Source organism: Cupressus sempervirens, chromosome 9 (assembly GCF_028749045.1).
Source record: "Cupressus sempervirens isolate cs-2001-9-10 chromosome 9, ASM2874904v1, whole genome shotgun sequence".
Lineage (NCBI taxonomy): Eukaryota > Viridiplantae > Streptophyta > Pinopsida > Cupressales > Cupressaceae > Cupressus > Cupressus sempervirens.
Window position 1 is genome coordinate 88,489,151 of NC_143126.1, and position 23,452 is coordinate 88,512,602.

At 35.1% G+C, this 23,452-nt stretch overlaps 1 pseudogene; it reads left to right on the plus strand.

Moving 5' to 3' along the window:
- LOC149537755 (subtilisin-like protease SBT3.9) overlaps positions 1 to 21,541 on the plus strand; it is a 164,844-nt pseudogene extending 143,303 nt beyond the window's left edge.
- The last annotated feature ends 1,911 nt before the right edge of the window (positions 21,542 to 23,452 follow it).

Here is a 23,452-nt window from a genome sequence, read left to right on the forward strand (position 1 = left end):
AATTCACCTATTTTTACTAAAATAGATTTTTTTGTTTTCCATGCAACTTTACCAAAAGTATGGAATTTATTTTGTACATAGAAGAATATACATACAAGAATTGAATCAAATTTGCATTGTGCACTATTATTCTTCCTTATTGCTCCCAAATTTTCTATCAATTGTTGCAATTGCGACTCAGAAAGGTCATAAGTACGCTCCTAAACTATTTTGTAGCCCATGTTAATAGGAATACAAGGTACACTATTGATCCTAGTAGATTGATAGAATTTGTGTGATATAATCATCACTACAAAAGAAATTGGGGGATCTAAGATAGTGTCAATTGTCATTCCTCATTTGTTCCATACTACCCCCATATTCTTCTCAATAACTTATTTTGCTTCACTCCTCATGGTTTTAGGTTGGTCTAGGGTTGGATACCATGTTACATTGTATACAATCTTCTTTGTGATCATTACTATTCCATTATCCAACCATATAGAATTATCATGAATTTTGCTTAGGACTATCTTTATTCATTTTGTTTTGAAGACATTGGGGAAATCTAAAACATAGGTTAACCCTTTTGTCTATATAAATTTGAACTCATCTTTCAATACTCCATTTTTGAATAGATTCCCATAGGTTTCCCTAATCTCCATGTCACCTATGCTACCCACCTTTCATGTGTAGCAACATCTCACATATTGAATCATTAAAACTCATGGTGGTATCATCGATAACACACTAGATGGACCTTAGTTGTAAGTAATATCAAGAATAGCTCTAAAGTTTGGTTGTTTGATATCATTGCTTATCAATTGTAATTCAAAACTTCCTTACCCTCTTTAACTATACTAGCTAAAGAACTAGATGCCATTACAAAAACCTAGGATTTGCAAAAATTCAAACTGCATAGCTCGACACACGATAAATACCTTTGGAAATTTGTTGAGATGGTGTTGAGAAACTATTGAATCCTATTTTAAAATTCTTGAAATGATCTCTTCAATTCTCCTTTAGCTCTTTATGATCTTCTTCAAATTAGAATGATATCAAATGAGTAGAAATTGATTATATAGACCTTAAAACCTTGCATTTAATGCTCAGTTCTTACACAGATATAAGCTTGGCTTAAATAGAAATTTCAACTCACTTAGCTTCCATGCGATTTTCCTCCCACTCAGGAACTACTATGAGCTCAACCAACACTATCACCTTTGATAGCTTAGCATCAACTAACATTTCATTTAACAATTAAAGTGAAACTCTTTATGCTCAGTAGTAACATGAAAAATATCACAACTTAAAGATTTCTTCCAGTTTATAATCAACACTTTTTATCTTTCTTCATAAATATATAATCTTTTCAGAACTAAATCCTTGGAACTGATATATAGTATATCTTTTAAATATCAGTCCCACACATACCTCTTGATTGCTTAATTGGAGATGGTGTGATCACCTGACCCATTGGGTGACATGATCCCATCTAAATTTGTTGTGTTGCAATCTTCCTTTCTCTTCCATGTCTTGCTCATATCATCTCTAACATTTTCAACATCTACCTTTCCTTTTCCTTTTTTGAACTCATTGCTAGGTACCTTTGACCTTGTTGAACAATTTCTACTTATGTGACTAGTCTTTAAATAGCTAAAACATGTAGTTTAACTCAACCATCTTTTGTAGTCACTTGTGAAATGTGTTATTATGCAATTCTCAACAACATGTCCATACTCTTGACAATAGTGATAACTATACCTAGTATTATAATCCAAATTATAAGAGTTACATTCTATTTTACCTTTGTCTACTTGTTTGATGACCATTTAGACTTGGATTTGCACTCATATGCTCTATGTCCATACTTTTGATAGTTATAGCAATATCCTTCAAATTTTTGTGTACTTATGGTCTTGGTTATGCATTCATGTGCCTAATGTCCTTGTTTGTTACATTTGTGGCAATGACCCATGAACTTCTACTTAGGATTCTGATTTGCAATCATGCTCCTACAAATATTGGCAGTATGACCTATCTTACCACAATTATGACAAGTAGGTTTGGAGTTCTTACCTTTGTTACTTCTTTCTTCACCATTTTTTGGATTAATCTCCTTCTTCAATACTAGTGTAACCCAATTCAAAAGTATCATTGTTGGATCTAGGAGATCTCATCAATTGCTCAAAGTACTTGATAGTTTCATTGGGTCTGTTGAAGCTTTCAACGAACTCTTTTTCTCTTTTAAGATCATTTCTCAGTTCTTCATTCTACAACTTTAGTGTTGTGATCTCAATATTTTTTCCATTCAGTTCATGATTTGCAATCATCATTTGACTCAATTTTTCCAATCACATTTTAGCAATCCTATTTACCTTTGATGTTTTCTCTTCCAATCTATTGGTCAATATCCTTTTTTCATCTTCAATCATGATTTTTTCTTCTTCATCTTTCTTCTTTTTCTTGGTCACCTCACATAGCAATATTGATTGGACTTCTTGTTCTATCTTGGGCTTTATGACCTCTTTAGTTAGGGTTCCATTCTTTTCCATTAGATCTACAATTGTTGTATCAAATTCTCTTGTGTTTCCATCTACAAAAAATTCAGTAGTGTCAATCTCTTGGTAATTTGTAATAGCTATTTCCTTCCTTCTCTTAAGTGATCACTTTAACTCATTTCTTGCTTCATTCAGATGATGTAGTGCAAGTTGTATTTCAATCTTTTGGTTCTCAATAGTATTTCCCAACTTGTAGACTTCCATCTCCAAGATCTTTCCTCAAAGTTGTAAAGATTTACTTTTAGAGAAATAAGCTCTGATACCAATTGTTGGAAATACAATAGGAAAAGTAAAATCTAAGAAGAGCGGTGAATCAACACTTAAAACTTCAACCTTAAAATAATTCACCACACATACATCTCACAATTTATATATGTAAACTAAAATACCAATTTAAGCATAAACAACCATAGCATGAAAGTAAAAAAAATTCAACACATGTATGACACAAGATATTTGGTTACCTAGAAACCCTCCAAGGAGAAGGTAAAAATAGGGTGGAGATGACACCCACAAATCTCCACTACTGCAGTAAAAAAGTGTATCTAATGAAGGTTACAATATTTTGATCAGGAAACATGATCTACCCTATGAAAGTTTTTCCCTATTAAAGGCTTACAAAGACTATAAGATCCTACCCTAATAAAAGATTTTGACACCTTGTTAGAAGTGTGTCTAATTAGAGGACTTTAACTTACAATGAAGTAAGCACCTTATTAAAGGATTTACAACAGTCTGTTAAGATATTTAATTGATTCACCTGTTATAGTGCCTCAGCAATGATTCTTCAATTAGCACTCTATTTCTTGATGATAGATCACCTCTTTCTTGATGTGTACTTGACCCTGTCTGATCAGATGTATCTCTATTGTCTACTAATTCCTTTCTTTTATTCTCCTCTAATTGATTCTGCTATGTATCACAACTCCTTAGTCACCATGAATGCTCTATTTTCACAAGAAAACCTTCTCTCTATTCTCCTTACACATTCATAAAAATTTTAGGGTTTGTCCTCCTTAAGAAGACCTAGGTGACTTAGGGTTAGGTATGAATCAATGTTTGTGATTCACCCATAGTACGACTTAAACCTTCCCTTTTTTCTAATTGGATGCATGTACTGCATGGGGATCATCAGTAAAGATTTTTTCTTATCATCTAAGATTGCATAACAATCCTTAAGTCAGCTCAAAAATGGTTTACATAGAATATTTTGTCATTACAAATAACTATGATAAAACTATATAACTTGGCATTTGAAGTCCCTGATGCTCGACATCAACTACAACTTCAATGATGTAACTCGGCCTCTAAATGAGTTGGCATCCATTGATCACTTGACATCTAAATAACTCGACACATATTATTTGCTCAACACTTAGTGACTTGGCACTTACTAGTTACTCAACTCTTAAATCACTTGACACAAACTATTGCTCAGCATTTGGGTGAATCAGTATGCACTATTTGATATGTTATGCTTGGCATGCATTACTTGTTCAGCATGAACTAAGTACATGACTTATAAATAACTTAGGTGTATAGACACTCATTTATCAAAACCAATCTAAGATTAATAGGTAAGGGACTTCTTATGGTCCAATTGGAAGGGGAGCAAAAAGAAACATGTTGTGAAATGGTACTGGTGCCCAATGGTCAAAGTATGTGGAGGTCTTCGATTGAAAGATCTCAAAACTCAAGGTCTTGCACTTGCAGTTAAATGGATTTCCAAGGCCACTCTAGTAGAAAAGCCCAAAAAGGTTCTTGTAGGAATAAAATTTCTTAGACTTTCCTTGCTAAAGCCTCCCATGAAAGGGGCTTCATGATCTCATGTGTTTAATGTTATATGGAAGAGTTGGAAACATCTCAAGAGGTTGATAAAAAACAACAAATGCACCGATGAGGGAAGTAAAATTGTGGTGAAAAATCCATCTAGTCGAATCTTATGCATAGGGAGAAGTATTTGGCCCTCACTCAAGGATTCTCTACCAAGAGATGGGATGTTGGGGGGATTACATGCTTCTCTAACATAATAGTTTATGGTAATCTTATTATTTGGGAGGACTTACAAACCAGATTTGATATCCCTCATTCACAATGGAGATTTGATATCCCTCATTCACAATGGATAACCTATGTTATGATGAGAGAAGCCTATGGAAAGATTTGCCTTCCTAAAGACTCTAAAACCTTTAATGATAGATTCTCAATCCTCAAATGGTTTGATGATACCTATATGTCTAACACTAAATCCAAATTCATTTAGTAAAGTCTAACCTCTAGCAATGAAATTTATGTGCATCTTAAATTTAGATGGAACCTTAGCCTTGAACCTTTAGAATGGAGCAAGATTTTGACTGCCCTTTAGCTTAGACCTATGGAACCCAAAATAAGATGCTTCATAAGGTGCCTTTTTCTATACAAATTACTTGTCAAGATACCATAAGGCGATATCAATATATATGCTCTTTTTGCAAGAACTATAAAATTATGTTTTGCATATCTTTTTTCCTAATCAGATATGGGGTATTTTTTCTTTTTAGTTCACCATAGTTTTAATCATATGAATTTATTATCTAGTAAATTCCTAGGTTTAAGGAGCAACAATAATTTACATTGGTATGATCTTTGGGTTGAGATTTTGTGGTCTATTTGGAAAATGAGGAATGAAGATATATTTTATGGTAAGATTAGAAACCTTACCGAGCCTCTTTGCAGACTCATATATCATAACATCTTTTTGTAGGTAGCTTTTATCTTGAAGCTTGAAGCAAACAAGTTTCATGATCTACTAAATGAGGGAGTTATAGAAGTGGTTCAAAAAGAGATTGTGTTTGGGTATATCATAACCCAACCACAAACAAAGCCTCATCCTTTTAAGTGGGTCTTGAGCAATATTTAAATAGAGTTGTCTGGTTATAGCTAAATAAGGCATCAATTTCTTTCACATTTCAATGGTTTGACATTTTGTCAAACACTTGGCAAGCTAACTCAATATAACTATAATGACAAATCTTTCATAAATTTTGAGTTAATTAGATTTGCATTTAGAACATATATATTGAATATTGAAATTATTATTGGTATCACAACTTTGTAAGAATAATTTTCAAGTGAATGTCATTGTTGAAACTAACACAATCACATAGACTAATAACAACCTTAATTTAATGCAAATCTGATTGCTTACATGATGACTAACAACTGAAAATTGAAATTGCATACACTAAATGTGCTTAAAATGGAACCTAGATGATGGATGCAAGAATACAAAGGCCAAAAGATGCAATAATCAGCCCATTAATCTTGAACACTCCAACATTCCTTATAGCAGTCATTGACAATAAATTTTGGCAGCCACGTTAGGAAGGGTTAGTACCTGTGCTGCCTCCAATACTGATTGTAGCCTTCTCTAATAGCTTCCTGATGTGTGCAAAAATTTTGACACACTTCTATGAGTCATTATATCCAATATTGCTCAATAATGAAATCTCAAATGGTGATCTATAGCTCTTTATTCATGAAGTGCAAGGGTTTGTAATGAAGGCCCTCAGTTTGACCTAGCTTGTACCCATGCAAGTACACCATAAAATGAGAGATTAAAAGAGGAAAAGGAAGAGTGTTAGTCCCCATGATCATTAAATATGTATGAAAATGAAGATGCACACCAATCTAAGTGATAACAATGCAAATCAATGCAAGAAAGAAAATAACAATGCAGAATTAATCTATGAAAAAAAATATGACTCTAAGATGATATGAAAATGCAAGGATGAAGCATGATGATGGAAGCCTTGGATGCATAAGAGAAGAAGACAAGGAGAGAGAAGTTGCAATGAAGATCCAATGTCCAGTCCCTAAAGCTCAAACTCCTCCAAAATCGCTCTCCAAACCTATAGCATAACAATAATATAGCAACTAACATCTCTTATTCTTCCTTTTTATTCTTCTTCTTATTATTCCTATTATTTCTTTCTGATGAAATGAGAAGGAGAGGGATCCTTATAAAGGAAATTGTGGAGGTGGGAGGCTTCTCACAACCAATATGGGATAATAAGGCTTGATCTGTGTGACACAAAATTCCACCAATGAGAAAAGAAGAGCGTTTGACAAGAAAATAGAAACAAGAAATTAAGGAATCTCACTTAGAAATATGTGTATTCAAGTGTAGAGAAAAAGGATTTATTTATTTAATTTATTTCCTTTTTTCTATCAAAAAGAGATATCTAAGTGATGATTTTATTTAATTAAATGGGAGCAAGTTCTTTTAATTAAATAGGAACTATTTTATTTAATTAAAAGAGACGTTTTCTATTAATTAAATAAGACTTAGAATAAGATGATGAAACCTTAGGAAATATTGAAATAATTAAATTAATTGCAATTTGATCAAGGAAAATGATTTGAATTGATTCAATAAAATATTGCAATGCATTGATTCAGAAAATTGATAAATTGAAGAATGGGGGCCCATAGTCTAGGTGACCATTTTAGGGTACATACATTTGCCCCTCTTTGACTAATGTGTGATCATTTTGAGAACACATTTAGTCAAAGAATGCAGTTGAAGTGTGAGATCATTTTGGGATCACAAAACAACACAGATGTGTGATCAACTTAGGAACGCATCAAAAAAAAGAATAAAAATTTTGATAACAAATTTGTCTTGACAAAGACAACGTTGTCCCAAGAAGAACTAATAAATTTGAATTAAGGATTGAAGTTTGATAGGTATTACCGCCCATGATCAAAATTGAAATAAAATATAGGAGAAATATCAAATTGATAAATTTGATCAAATCGAACTAAAGATAAGGTTCTTGATGTAAAATGAAAAATATAAGGATCACAAAACCAAGGTATCATCAGGCATGAAAGATTATGCCCCAAAGTTGAATTTGAAAAAAATAAGTGGGGTGAAAGCAAATTAAAGATAGAAGTTTGGAAGAGGTGGGAAGAAATCAAAAGAAGAGAATTTTCCTCAAGAAAGAGAATGCCTCAAAATCAATCAACTGTTTAAGATAGAAAATTTTGATTGAGATCATGATAGAAGATAAGAAAATGAAGATCAAGACATGACCATAGTTGATTAAAATTCCACAAGAAAGATGAAGGAAAACCCTCTCAAACTCATAATGCAAAGTAACATGAAGTCTAACAATGCAAGCTACATGAAAATGCAAAGGTGTACTTGCAATGGAGCAACTGTAACATAGAATTTTTTGTTTATCATTCATTAGAAAATGTTAAGGAACTTATTTTCATCATTGGGCCATTATTAACAGACATCAAAAAATCATACAATCATCACTAGTCACAAGTGCAACTATGAAGATATGAATGTGATTTATATTGGATTGGAATGTGAAAAGATTCTAACATAAGCATCAAAGACATAAAGATCAAGATGACTTTGATGTTAGCTTAGCCAATTTAATGTAGCAAAACCATGCTTGCATCAAGGCATAGATTTTGGGATGACCATAAGAATGGTTGTGCAAAAATAGTCAAGGATGATGCCTCAAATCTCCTAAGTGTTTCAAGGGAACAACAAGAGACACTCTAGAGTTTTAAGACCACACCCACAAGTAGAGAAAAAAAAAACATGCCCCAAACCCCAAGTCCTCTAGTATGCATACCGGAGAGACTTATCAGACAAGGACACTCAACAAAAATCAATAATAGTCAGTAAACAAAGAAAATATCATGACATAGCTCAAGCATTAAGTGTTTGTGTTTAAAAATTTAAGTGTGTTAACTAATACTGAGTACTGAGGATAAGGATTAAATGCTTGCAAGTAGGTAGGATCACATGACAAAACTGGGTAGGACCAAACCAATAAGTATTGAAAAACACTCGATGTCAAGGGTTGTATTGAAAAATACAATGGGGGTGGTGTTGAAAAACACCATTTGTGAGGTGTCCTAAAGACTAACGCATCCAAGAGACTAAAGTTGACATAGTTATGGCCCCTAGACAAAGACAAAGACCAAGTCCAAACCAAGGAAACAAGGACAAGGAATGATGGAGAAAGGCTAAGTGTCGAGGACATACACTAAGAAATAGGGGTGTAAAGGCCTCAAGTAGCACTTGTTTCCAGGTTTTCACCACTTGGATCTTATCGCAATTTTTTTTCATCATTTTTTTTTTGGAATATATAATTTTTTTGGAGATACATCAAAGTGCCTATTGCTAGGTTTTCACTAAGATGATCAATTTTTTAGGACATTTTTCAATTTTTAGAAGTTCTGACAATGTATCATTTTTTTAGATTTTTTGAAATATATTAAAATATATATATATATTTTTGAAATATATCACTTTTTTCTTATTTTTGAAATATTTCAATTTTTTTTGGATTTTTTCAGGATCAATAAATATATACAAAGGATGCACCTAGAAAGAATGGGCATCATGGATAGAACTTCTTCAGTTGTAAGACATTGATAGGATTAGGGAGCTACTCTCTCTCTCTTTTATAGATAGTAAATAAGCACCAAAAGGAGTAGCCTCAGTTAGAGTACAAATACTTGTTCGATAGGCCCAAAAAGCTGGATTTATCTATAAATGCCAATCTCTACCACTCTTATGAACTATCCTATGTAGAATCTTCAAAATGGCCTTATTTGATGCTTCTACTTGACCATTTTCTTGTGGAAAGTAAATGGAGGGCCAATGTTGCTTAATCTTGAATTTCTTGCAGAGTTGTTTGAGGTCCTTATTTTTGAATTGGCCTTTTTTGTCATTAATAATCTTAGAAGGAACTCCATATCGACAGATGATATGGTTCACAATGAATAGAGAGATTATTTTTCCTGAGGCAACATAAAGTGGGACAACTTCTACCCATTTAGTAAAGTAATCAGTAGCAGTGATAATAAACTTGTGTCCACCTAACAAGTTGGGATGAATCTTCCCAACAAGATCAAAGGCACAGTGCTAAAATGACTAATGAGAAATAGAATGAATGAGCTCCCTACCTAGAGCATGTATTAGGTTACCATGTTTTTGACACTTTTCACATGACTTTGCAAAAGCTATTGCATCAATATGCATCATGGGCCAATAGTATCCTACCCTAAGAAACCTTCAAACCATGGAAAGACCATTGGAATGTCCCCCACAAATGCCCTCATGGATGTCAAATAATGCTTGATTGGATCCTTCCTTTTCTAAGCATCTAAGAAGCATTCCATCTAGACCCCTCCTGTACAAATCATCAAAAATAAGGGAATGGCGAGAGGTGTTTCAAATAAGGTTTCTACATTCATATCAGTTAATGGTTTTGGGTATAATACCATCACAAAGGTATGAATAAATTGAACTGTAACAGGATGGCTCATGAACAACAAGGGTGCAAATAACATGAATTTCTTGGGAATCATGGATAGGGTGATGTAGCTCTTCCACCAGGAATTCAAATTTGGATTCATGTTGCTCTAACTGAAGAAGTGAAGCAAGTGTAGCCATGGCATCAACTTCTTTGTTTTCTACTCGAGGGATTTTCTAAAATATAACAAATTTAAAATATCATCTCAAGGAATCAACCAATTGCTTGTAAGGTACCAGTTTCTCATTTTTTTTTTAATATTCATCATTGACTCGATTGATTTTTAGTTGTGAATCCCCATAAATGTATAACTCTATGATTCTCCATTCTATGGCCATCTTAAGTCCATTTGTTAAAGCTTCATACTTTTCTTGTGGTGACAAGGATTGAGCCAAATGTACCATCTATGGATCCTCATCCATATCCAAATTGATTGCTTGTGTTGATTCAATAAATTTTGAAGATCTATCTTAAAAATATCTAGGGAGATGATCAAGTACCTCATTTGTAGGTGCCTCAAAGAGGTTTTCACCCTTGGATAAGTCCCTTCTTTTAACTTTTTTTTGTTCTAACACCGCCACACAGTGGTTTTCGCTATCAAAACTCTTACTCTCTTTTTTTTTTCTAAATTTATGACTAAGATACTTGATGTCTAGCTTTGTCATGCTGGTAGTCAGTTCACTGGTGGAAGAGACTATGGGTTTAATGAAATTCAAGTAGCAGGCTATCTCATAGTCATTTTGAAATATTAAGAGCTCAAATTCTTGATAGCATTGAGACCAATCAATAAGGCTAGGATGAATAAGGGGCAATCAATGACCAGTTCAAGGTTGTGAATGTGAATGGTTTCATCTCTAGTGATCGAAAAGTCAAAGTTTTTCAAGTAACTTCCTAAGTTACCCAAATCAAGATTTTTCCTAACAAGAAAAGAATCATTCCCTAAGGCAACATGTGAGTTTAAATCCTCTAATCCTACATGTGACTCAACATCTACATTGGGTTGAGAACTATACGAGTGGATGACATCAACATCCATGTCAACTATGGAAGGCTCTAAGAATGAATCCCATTCATACTCATGTTAACTCATTTTTGAAGTTCTACTAGGGGCTTGGTATGCCTTGATGTGGAAGCTTGAATATCATCAAGGGTAACACCTTCTCTTTTCATTAAACTATCTGAACTTGATTCATTTTGTTCCATAATTACAATTGTCTCATGAGCGATTGCACTATCTAAATTTTCCCAAAGGAGACTAGTGGAAGGAACCCAATCTTCACACATATCTTTCTGATTTTCCTAATTAGGTGCATATTCTAGTTCAACTTCACTATCTAAATTCTCAAGTATAGGAGTAGTGTTTTTATTATGATTTGCAAATCCTATTCCAACTGTCTTCTTAAACTTACGTCCAAAAAGAACATGATCAAGGAGTTCGGCTCTAGCATTCATTCTATGACTTAGAGGGTCATGTCTAGGATAGCCCATCTTTTTGATAAAAGTATACCCTCTTCCATAGGCCTTAGGAGAGGGAGATAAGTTCTCATTGCACATATATTTCTCTTCTCTATAAATCTAGTCTCTAACCACTATGTCCTCTTTTTCATTTTGAATGGGCATTGATGACTATACAAATGTGTCAAGTAATGTCATAGCTAAAGAGGAAGGTCTCATTTATTGTAAAGTTTTTCCATAAGACCTAGGAAAAATTGGTAATGTTGTGAAGGAGTTGATTTGATACCCTCCCATGCCAAGGTCTATTGATTTGAACCTATCTCTACATTCAGCTAAAGTTGCATCAAAATCATCTGCTTCTCTATTGATGGGAACATGAGTACTTATTGAAATTGAGTTAATAGATAAAGTATTATCCCCAGGTATAAAAATATTTGTTCCATTGTAAGGGAACTTAACACACTTATGATAGGTAGATGAACCTACTTGTATATCGTGAATCCATGGTCTACTGAGTAATATATTGTACTCTAGGGGACTAGCATCAACTATTTGAAATAAAATATCTTTCTCAATAGGGCCAATCCTAATAAGAAGAATGAGCAACCCCTTTGAACTTCTTTGTACCTCATCATAGGATTTGATAGTGATTTTTCTTCTATTATATATGAGGTTTTCAAAATAACCTAATGTCTTTAAAAGACTCAAAGAAAAAATATTAAGCATAACACCCCCATCTATCAACACATTCCTAACACAAGTTTTTTGAATCATGACTTCAATATGGAGAGAAAGATTATGTGGGTGGCTAAAAGATTTATCATCTTCCTCTAAAAAGGTGAGGTAATGAGGGCTAGCAATATTATTAACCATCTTCTGCAATTGATCAACATCCAAATTGTTGAGAACATACACTATGTCTAAAGCATCCTCAAGGACTTTCTTATGTCTCGGAGACAACTCTAAGAGCTCAAAGATTAAAATATGAGCCGGGGTTCTTTACAACTAATCAACAAGACTACATTTTGACTTAGGATTCACTACTAGTTTTGAGGTAACATTCTTAGATGTCACTTTCTTTGGCTTACTTGGTTGACTTGAATTGGGTTCTCTAATGACAAGGGGACCTTTACTTCATGTGATAGCATTGAGACTTTGAGATGACACTCTAGAGTGAGGACCCCTTAGCACCAAGATGGATTTTTTATTAAAGATAGGATGAGAGTCCATGTCTAGCTTATAACCATAAGGATCTTTATTTCACATCATTTTGACATTCTCTTCTACTACTTCAAGCATGTTGACAACATTCTCTACATTCATGTAGATGTAATTGATCTTAGCTTTGTCATTCCTAGGTTTAGAGGTTTCCCCCTTATCATACTTGGGCAAAGGTTCTTTGAAGGTTGTGTGATCAGAATTTGTGTTCAATCCATCCACTTGAAGCTTACCATTCTCAATAAGATCTTGAATGATATGCTTGAGTTTCCCACAGTTTTCAACATTATGTCCAATGCCATTGTGAAACTTGCAATAGGCTTTCTCATCCCACCACCATGGCTTAACCTCGGGTATATGAAAATTTGTGAGATCAAAAGGATGCACCAAGTTGCAAGAAAAAAGCTTTGTCAATATCTCATCATACAATTCACCAAAAGTTGCAAAATCTCACCTTTCTCCCTTTGGCCTATCTTGGTATCTTGGCTTACTTCCTTGTTGATTAGCACTAACCAAATGAAGGATACCTAGATTTGGATTCCAATATGAATTCTTTCCTTTATCTTTTTTGTTGTTACTTTGGCTATTGTTGTTATTGTTTCCATATTTGGCCAAAATTCCTTGTTCTTTCAAAACATCCTCAATTCTAAATGTTGTTTCCACCATCGTGTCAAAAGACTCAAAAACCATCTTCTTAACTGCATACTGCATTTTAGGAATCATGTTGCCAATAAAATTTCAATCTTCTCTTTTTCAGGGATAGTCTTGGAGTAGTGAGAGCATTGTTGTCTCTATCTATGGAAGAAAGTGACAAAGGGTTCTCCTTGATTTTGCTTTGTGTTACACAAGTTCAACAGGGTGATAGATCTTGAAAGGTTATATGCAAAGTGTTGAAAAAATCTCTAAATAAGCTCCTTGAAAGTCTCAAGAGGAAGAGTTATGTTGGTGAACCATTCCATTGCTTGACCCTTAAGACTCCTTGGAAATAATCTCATAAGGTATGAGTCTTCATGGTAAAATTCAAAGCTCATGGCATGAAACTAATGCACATGATCACTTGGAACCCCATTCCCATCATACTTGTCATATTGGGGGATCTCAACCTTCCTAGGAAAGTCTTTCATATCAACACTCTTATCAAAAGGGTTAGGACAAATCAAATCAAGTGAGAAGGAACTCTTAAGTGCCATGAACTTGTCCATCATACTCTTCACTTGATTAAACTATTCTTCCAAAGATGGATCTTGCCTCCTAATTCTTTTGTCTACATCATAGTTGTAGGGAACTTTAGCACCCTTATCAATTAAATTCTTTAGGAATATGTCTTTGTTTTGATATATATACTTCTCCACACACTCTTTGAAAGAAGGGTCTCGTTGCAGTCTGATGAAATCTTGAGAGTCATGGTCAAAGTTTGAACTACCTCCTCCATATAGTGAACCATGATGAGCATGTTGCTAAGGTTTTCTTGAAATCCTAGGAGGTGTTGGTCTCCTATACTGATCATGTCTTGAAGCCCCTCTTCCTCTAGGGCTAGGAGATCATGAAGGTGTTCTTGAATGTCTTCCACTTCGTGGAGTCTTAGGAGGGGTGGTTGAGGAGAGTTGTTTCCACCACCAACATGCATGTTGTTAAATTGACCATTAAGTTGTTGAGTCAAGATTCTATCTTGTTCCTCTTGGAAATTTTTCCTTTCTATTTCTAAGAAAGCTTGTCTTTCTTCTTCCATACATTTAAATTCCTCTAACTTCACAACTTGTTCCTCCAGGAAGGCCTTTTTCTTCACACTTGAGTGTCTTAAGTTTGTCACTCTTAGGATCTAATTGCAAGCCCATTAAATTTCACTACAGGCCTTGTACTATCCAACACAACCCTGTAACAAAATCACAAGTTTTCCTAGTCGATGCAGGTCTAAAAAGTGGAAAAGTTAGTGCCTTTCAGCCACCAAATATGCCAACCTTGGCAATACCAATATGTACATATCATATCATTCAAATAAAAGAATGAAGTGCCAACAAGAAAGGACTCCAAATATCAATTCTCCAACAAGCACATTTCCCAACAAAAATAGTATCTCCTAGCTAATTCAGCCACAATAAAGGAGATGCTAACAAACTCATAGAAAATAATTCTCTTCTCATCTACAATGTGAAATAGTAGAGAAGTTGGGAAATCTTATCTATACCTCAGCAACTAAATTGTAAAGTGATTGCAAATGCAATTCTCAAATCTCAAAATCCTTATACTTCAATAAGGGCACAAACTCAGAAGCTCCTCACTGGCAACAAAAGAAAATAATCAATTGAATGCTTTACTCATCATATGAGCTCATATTTATAATCTCCAAATGGCACAAAGTTTCCCAAATACGTTTCACTTAAGAAGCTTCCCACACACAACATTAAAATATTATAAAGTGTCATTATAATCTAATTTATTAATTTCTTTTGGCTTCAAAAATGAACTTTTCCACCATAACTTAATATTCTGACATGTAAGGCATTGTTTCTTGTTCCCATGAATTAAAACTTTTTGTCTCAATTCCAATGAGCTATGATACTAAGGCAACCAACAAACAACATTAACAAAAATAACAAATCAACGTATTTAGATAAATAATAATAATTCATCCATCTTGTGGAAACAACTGAAGAAGCATCAAAATCAAAATCTAATAACACCAAAGTCATCTTGATGATGAAAGATGATGAATGAACCTGATGGGGTGACTTATTATACATAGACACTCCCTCCAAGATTCTTGGAGCTCAAATTGGAAGCCCAAAATAAAAACAAAGAGCATCACCCAACTCCTCTAACTCAATTGAGCTCATCAAAACTAACAGATTGTGTATTATAAATAGTAAGTCCCTCAAATGGAGCCAAAACAAACCATAGGCTACTAGAAAGCCTATAACCACACAACTAAGACCCTTAAATCCTACCATCAACTCACAAGGGTTGCGATGGTGAACTATCCTAGCCAACTGCAAGAACCTGCTAAAAATGGGGACATTACAGTCCTCCCTTCATAAGATTTCTTGTCCCTAAACAATCTTGGAGCAAAATAGACATAACAATCCACATGGATCCCAAAGGTAGAACTATGTATTATCCCTGTTGTGTACAAGCAACTCTTGTAGCACCAACACCCAAATAATAGGCATCAACATCAGAATCATCTAAAAACTGACCCAAGGTGCTAATGAAAGAAACAACTCATTAGAACTCAACCTAACTAAAATACCAACTCTTTCCACACCTGAGTCCTCATCAAACTAATACTCACACCCAACTACACTATGGTGATGGTTATGTTGAGCTATCATTTTGCACGATGCTTAATGGAAGGAATCCTTTCGAAATCCTTTCTTAAAAAGCTAATTTGAGGATCAACTCCAAGTTTTTGGGTGATCATGCAACCGATTGGAATTTTCTTAATTGAAGATAAATGTGAATGTTCATGAGGAGGCCTTTGCTAGTTCTGAAATGATTTAGATAAGATGCATGATTTTCTTGTACAAGAAAGAAATATATTTTTCTATTTTAGGATAAATGCAATCTAACAATGCAACTATATGAATTCCTAATTTAACCAAGGGGTTAGTAAAAAAATAACAAAGATAAGGTGATGAGAAACTTAAGAAAATATCATGAAAAGTAAATCCCAATGGGCATAAGCTATGGAAACAACGCATTTGTTAGTTAAGCTTTTGAAAAGATCAGTAGATAACCAATGAATATAGGAGCAAAGCTTCCTTAATTCCATTGATGCAATTATCAATGGGAACTCAGTAACTATAAGATGTTTCACTATTCATCAAATCATGAGGCCATAGAAAGTACACTCATGCAAGACGAAAAGCTATGCAGGAACAATATGACAATCTCTTCTCAAACTAAGTACATCAATAGAATTTGTAAACCCATAACAAACACCAGAATTAAAAGATCGCACAACTAGAAATAATACAATAATATTTTAGCACAATTACATTTCATGAACATACATCCATAAAATATAACACACTTAGGCAAGAATCACTACACTCCAAATGTGAGCACCAAAAGCATATATTATTGCAAAATAACAATAACCTTGATTACATATTACATTCCTGTATTTATAAGAAATCTTCTCCTCAATTTGTGTTGATAGTGAGAGGTATCTTTATGCAATCATATTCTTCTAAACTAATAAAACAAATATATTTATGTTCAAACTGACTATCTAACTGGTGCTAAATAGGACTTCATCCATTTTTATATCATTAATTAGATGCATGAGCCTTTACATGTCATAAAACAAAGAAAGCATGAGAGAATAAGAAAGAGAAAGCCTTCAGATGATGTAGAAGTGACTGGAAGTGGCACAAATAGAAGCTCCATCCTCATTAGGCATTCGTGGGAGTTAAATTATCATCAGAATGTGTCTCTAATGCATGAAAAGTTCTAAATTTAGAACTAGTAGTTAACTATCATTACACCTCTAAATCCCTCAAAATCTTCCATGACACTACTAGAAAAGTGCACCTATGCACCTAGCACACCTTGGAAGCAGGGTCCAAAAAATGCAAAATTTCACTGTGTCAAAAATTGAAATTTGGCTTCTGGGTTTTGTTCCCCTTTATATCGAAGCATGTCTGGGTATTTTCCCTTGAATTTCTCAATGATCTCAATGAATTGAGCTGCATTTGGAAAATATAAGGCTTCACATTTATCTTTCACCTTCTGCCTGTGGTTGCCAACTTCAATATGGGTTTCCCCAAAATTTCCTAATTTCACATCAAGTTCTAGTAAAGCCTCTTCTATTCGAAATGCTTGCCTAATGTCATCATCATTGGCAGCTTCTTCAAAAGTTCTCTAAAATTTCTCCACTACTACCTCTATTGGTATTAACTTGTCTCATGTATCATCCTCAAAAAATCTAAACAAGCATCATTATAATGTTTCTCAGCTTCCAAAATTTTCTCTTGGGCTTGGTCCTTGAGCCTGTGAATCTCCATGTGTAATGTCTCCATTATTTTGTTTCCATCTACAATCTTTTCCATCCAATCATCAATTTTTTCTAACTCCTCAGCTATATATACACCCATTAGCATCCAATACCTTTGGCCTTTAATTTCCTATAATGTTTGCAAATCCTTGCCCCAGGTATGTATCTCATCCATTAGACCAAAATCTTGATTCAAAATGGCTACTAGTCTATCCACATTCTCCTACATAATGTGTAACAGCTTCAAATTTCCCTGAATGATCTATACACCCTTTTCCTTAAAACTTTCTCACCATTGCTGACAAGCTCTCAAAAATGGGTCCAATTGTACCGCCCCCTTATCTCTTCTTTCAATTATTGTGTTCAAATTTCCTTAGGGTTTGTGGGATCCAAGGGACTAACAACTTCACTTAAATATCCCTTTAGGATTTCATTTTGTCACCAAAGTGTTATTAACTTCACCCCATCTTGTTCCAAACTCTTGAATAGCTCCTCCATTCTTGTTGTAACCATTTAATGGTATCCAAGGTAGGCTTCCCAAGCATGACCTCCCTGATCTGATAATCTTGTGGCATCAATTCCTCAACATTTGAATGCAGAGGAGGGATAGGCACATGAGCAAACAAGTCCTAGCTCTGATCACTCATAATGAAGGCTAATGCCTATGCATCTTTTGGAGGTGATTCAGGCTTCCTCAAAACTTCAATCAATTCCATGCTATCCTCCTCCTTAGTGGTGAATTGTTGCCTTTTATTTATTATTACTTCTTTTCTTAGCTACCTTGGGATATGTTGTACCTGGGATTTACCTTTTGAGGATGAAAGAGTTTGCTTAGCTACACTCTTCCCCTTATCACTCCTTTCTGGAGTCTTCTCCTTCTATGAGAGATCTACACTAGGAGTCTCTATATCTATAGAGTCCACAATCCTCACCTCAGTTTCTTGGGAAGTTTGTTGAGGTTGTTCACTTATTTGCCCTTTTTTTGACACTTCCTTAGTGGATACTTTTTTTGGCTCTTCCTCTTGCTCTTTTTGTACCTATTTTTCTTCTATGCCTAGAGGAAGACGAGTAATTGAACCTTTATCCACAAAAAATGTAACATGATGTGGTGACGATGGAACTATTTCAAGTCCTTGTATCTAAGGTGGTAACTAACTCCAATCCTCCTACTAAGGTTGATTAGTTGGAGTGCCTACTATCTTGTCTCCCACCAATTCAATACCCACCAGCATAAAATCAAAATTTGACATCTAAAAGATAGTAGTGCCTTCCACATCCTGCTCATCTATCCATTGTTTCATCTCATCTTTTGATGTTGTAGTTTGAATGGATTGTTCAAGAATAGATGGAGGTTTGATGGTGGAGCTTCTTCTCCTTTCTGACTCTGTAGCTCTCACGAGATGAGTCATCTTGCTCAAAGGTAAGTTATCATCTTCATCCTCATCATCCTCTTCTTCAGCTTCTTCTAGAATAGGTTCAGAGATTAACAGGAAATGAATCACTTTCCTATTGACCTTTTCTCTCCTTTTTACCAGAGTCTTAATCATTCTTCTCTTCTTAGGTGTGGAGGGGGAGGCTTGTACTTACTGTTGAGGTATTTCTTGTACTTTGGTTTCATCTCCTCCTTGTCCTTGCTCAGCTGGTGGTACTTGAGGATTATCTTGGGTTTTTGTAGTTTCAACATTTTCTGACCCTTGTATGTTTTCTTCTCCAACCTGTGTAGGTTCCTAAATTTCTCCCTCTTCTAGCTCAACCTATTAAGGAGAATTCCTCTTCCTTTTACCTTTTCCTTTACCTTTTTGAGCCCTATAATATCCAATTGGCCTATCAAGTTGGTGTACAGTTTCTAATCTCATTGGTGACTAGGCCATGAATGTAGGCACTATGATTTTTGGTCCTCGACCTTTAGCTAGGCAGGCTTGAGCTAGAAGATCATTATCTCAAGAATTGAATCAAGTTTGAAAGGTCTCTTGATCCAATCATTTGTCAATTTGATGATGTATCTTGCCTTGTGGTTAATGTCTAAGTTCTCTTCTTTGTCAATCTCAACATTCATTATAGGCCTATCACCGATCTTATCTCTATTGAATAATGGACCAAGAAGATCATTTTGCATCTTGTTGCACAATCTTCAATGGGATCTTCATCTTCAAGGCACTCTCTACTAGATACAGAGTCATCCTACAATAATCCCTTATGCGAACATCATAGTCATCTGTGGCATTCATCAAGTGATCTTCAAGGGAATCTTCATGCTAAAATGTTTTACCTACTAAGTATTGTACTCTTCTGATGTTATCAAAATAGGGTCAAGGGGAATTATACTCATCCAAGGGATATTGATCCCATTCACACTCAAACGATGGAATATCTTGCCTCTGATCCACCCTAGAAGGCCCTATATCCATAGGCCACATCTAGCATGTTTTGTGCTACTTTCTAACTCTATCATATGTAGACAAGAGTTGTCAAGAGATCTCCAAGAGAACAAGTCTGTCACTGGGATACCTAGGGAGCTTCTTTGGGTTGAGAGTTGTACCCACTACCCTAAAATATGTAAATGTTTGATACTAAATATAATAAGCTCCGACTTCTAATACCTTTACAGTTGCCTCTACTAACATCCTCTTCACATGATCTCCCTCTATAAACTAGATTATCATGAATATGAAAGCATCATTTACAATCCTATATTCCTTGGTTTTCTCTAAAAGCTTCTTCTTTACCAGCTAAGGATACAAAATGTAAGGCCATGTGTTTGCATCCTGCATGCTACCCTTCTTATAGAGCTTAGGGTAATCTATCACCCTTGTGGCTAACAAGTACACCAAATATGATGTCATGTAGAATTTTTTGTTATTCTTTACTACCATCAGCTGCTCACCCAAGTTCTCACTGAGAATGGAGGCCCAGTCAAGTGGCATCTTCATTGTCTTGATGGTCTCGATAAAACGCACCATCCATATGTTCAAATTTCTAGATGTCTGCAAAGCCATGACTCTGCTCAAGAGTATGATCGAGTATCCAATATCATCCTTCATGTACCCTCGTGTCATATCTACTTTTCCTACCTTTTTCCCTAGAGGAATTTTCTCAATGAGGAATGATGACTATATAATTTCAAAGGCTTCCTCCACATGTTCCCTATACCATATCTCAACTTGGTGATAAGTCAATCAGATAAATTGATCTACCCTTGGTAGATGGAATACCTTCTCTATATTTTTGGATTGAAGATCTAGGATGATCTCTCCAGTTATACTCTTGATGACCCTTTCTTTGGGAAAATATCTTTCTGCTAGTGTCATAATTGATTCTAAGGACTATATTGAAATTGGATGTGATGCTGCATTTACTAGTCCAAAGAGAATTTGAGTGGATACCATGGGAGACCTTTCTGTTGGTTTATTGCATAGTGTTAGGAATGCACCCAATTTTGTGTGACCTAACTTGGTGTCCCAGATCTCTAAGTACTCATCCTGAAATCATGATTTCATTTTTCCATCAACTTTGGAACCATCTTGTTGGCAAGCGAACTTGACAAAGATGTCATCAAATCTATACAAAAAATTATTTCCATTAGTCTGAAGTCATAGAAATTAATTAATCACACCCTAGTATTGACATGAACAAGACCCAAAAAAACTAGTTACCTGAAAACACTAAAAAACTTGGTTATAGCCCTGAAATGAAAAAACATGGTGCACCTAGCACACTTGATAGGTGCGCTTGGTGTGTCTTTTTAAAAGAAAATTTTATATTATGGGGTGCACTGATGCAAACCTCATTTTTTTGACTTGCACATTATTATGTTCAAAGGGTGCATAGGGGTGTGTAGTAGCACACCTAATTAGGTGCACTACTATGCACCTAAAATGTGTGTTTCATTTGTTTTAAGATTTTAAATGGAAAAAATAGGTGCACATCAATGCACCTATTCTTGGTGTTTTATTAATGTTTTTGGCTTTTTGTGTTTGCAGGGCAAGTGGAGACGCACCCGCTGAGGTGTGAGGATGCCGCACGACAGAGCTATAGTTTGAAGGCTGGAGAGAGAGATAAAGAAAGAAGTGGGAAGGAGAAAGAGGGGCCCGAGTTTTATAGACTTGGGAACCCCACACTCTTTTGTGTTGTGCAAGTGCACAACTATGCTACTGTGCATCTATGCAACATACACACAAAAATACATCTCTCTCTCTTTGTTAAGAAGTAAGCTGCACTAGCGCACCTATTGAGGTACGTTGGTGCACCTTTTGATTTTACAAAAGACTTTTCTTTTCCTAGAACTTTGTTTCTAGAATCTAGATCTTCGAACTGGGACCTAGACGAGAACCAAATCATTAGATAACACCCCAAAAAATGGCTTGGACCTTGGACTAGGGATCCGAAAAGAAAAAAATAAAGTAGAGGGTCCCCATTTATGTTCAAAATGGGGCATGCATTGTGAAACCACAATAGTAACAAGCATAGGTACCAAAAATGCTACCACCAACTCCAACCTCTACCAAACTATCCTAGGTGTATAGATACTTCAAGGGGTCTAATTTGTAGCTATCAATCCCATCTACAAAAGATGTTGCTAACCTAGCCCATAATGGATGGCATGAAACTGGAGCCAACCCACACCGATGTGAAACCAAATCCTCTACCTATGGGTCAAAATAAAAGGGATGAGCTCTCCTCACAGTGTAATGTGATAGCTCCTTTTGAGCATGGCAAATTTTTGCATTGTATGGTGGAATTTTCAAATTTTTTTCTGTAGGGTTGGGATCATCTTTTCATTTTTAGTAAACCCTAGGTCTTACCTTTCAAATCTTATTCTGGCACAAAAACCTTAACAGCAACTGAATATTCCTTCTCGCCTACGTTGAGGTCATTGTTAAGTCTTTTTGAAAAACCTTATCCTATCGTTGGATCTGGTTAGGATCAATGGATGTTGCGTACTCGCTATGAAAAGTTGTGAGGTTGTATCCTATAGTGATGTAGCAACCATCGAAGAATTATGTCTCAATGCTGAAAAGTGAAATCTGGCACCAAAAAATGGTGCATTAAGGTCACATGCTATGTCCTAGCCTTGTCAGTATTAAGAACACATGTGGAGGATTTTGTAGACAGTGTCATCGGAGTTCAAGTTTCTTTGGCCACTCACTAAGTCGCTATTGAAAATTCCATGCGACTCGCTAGTGGCAACATAGCGAGTGCCCAGATTCTAAGGGTAGCGGTTGTGTTGTGGGACTCGATAGCTGATAGCTGGAAGTAGCGAACCAAAAATTGACAAGTGGCAGTCGAACAATGATGGGTCCCTATTACGATGTGGCACACAAAACAAGGAGGCTTGAGATGTTTCCACGTGTTCAGATCTAGTAGCCAGCACAATTCTACAAGAAGAAGATGCTCACTGGTTAAATAAAGTGGGAGTGCGGGCATGTGACATGTGGCACAGGTCCTGACTGGAAGCGACATGTCAGAAACATGTAGGTTCAAGTGAGTTATGCAGATTAGACGACATGTTGGCATCCTATTTAGCATTTATAGGCTAGAAGTTTCAACTCTGTCGGAGCTTGCTATGTTGCTACTAGGATGTTTTTGATTTTCCCTGGTAGCGAGATAGCAACATGCCTAAAAATGACAAACATGGTAGAGTTAGGGAAAAGTGATGTCATTGGAAATTGAAATATATATATATATATATATATATATATATATATATATATATATATATATATATATATATATATATATATATATATATATATATATATATATATATATATATATATATATATATGTATGTATGTATGTATGCCAACATGTTAGGCCAACTTAGTGACAACAGTATCTTGGACCCACACCCACGCATAGAACATATAAGGGATTTTGACCATCAGATCAAGCTAGAATCAATGGTCATCGCTATC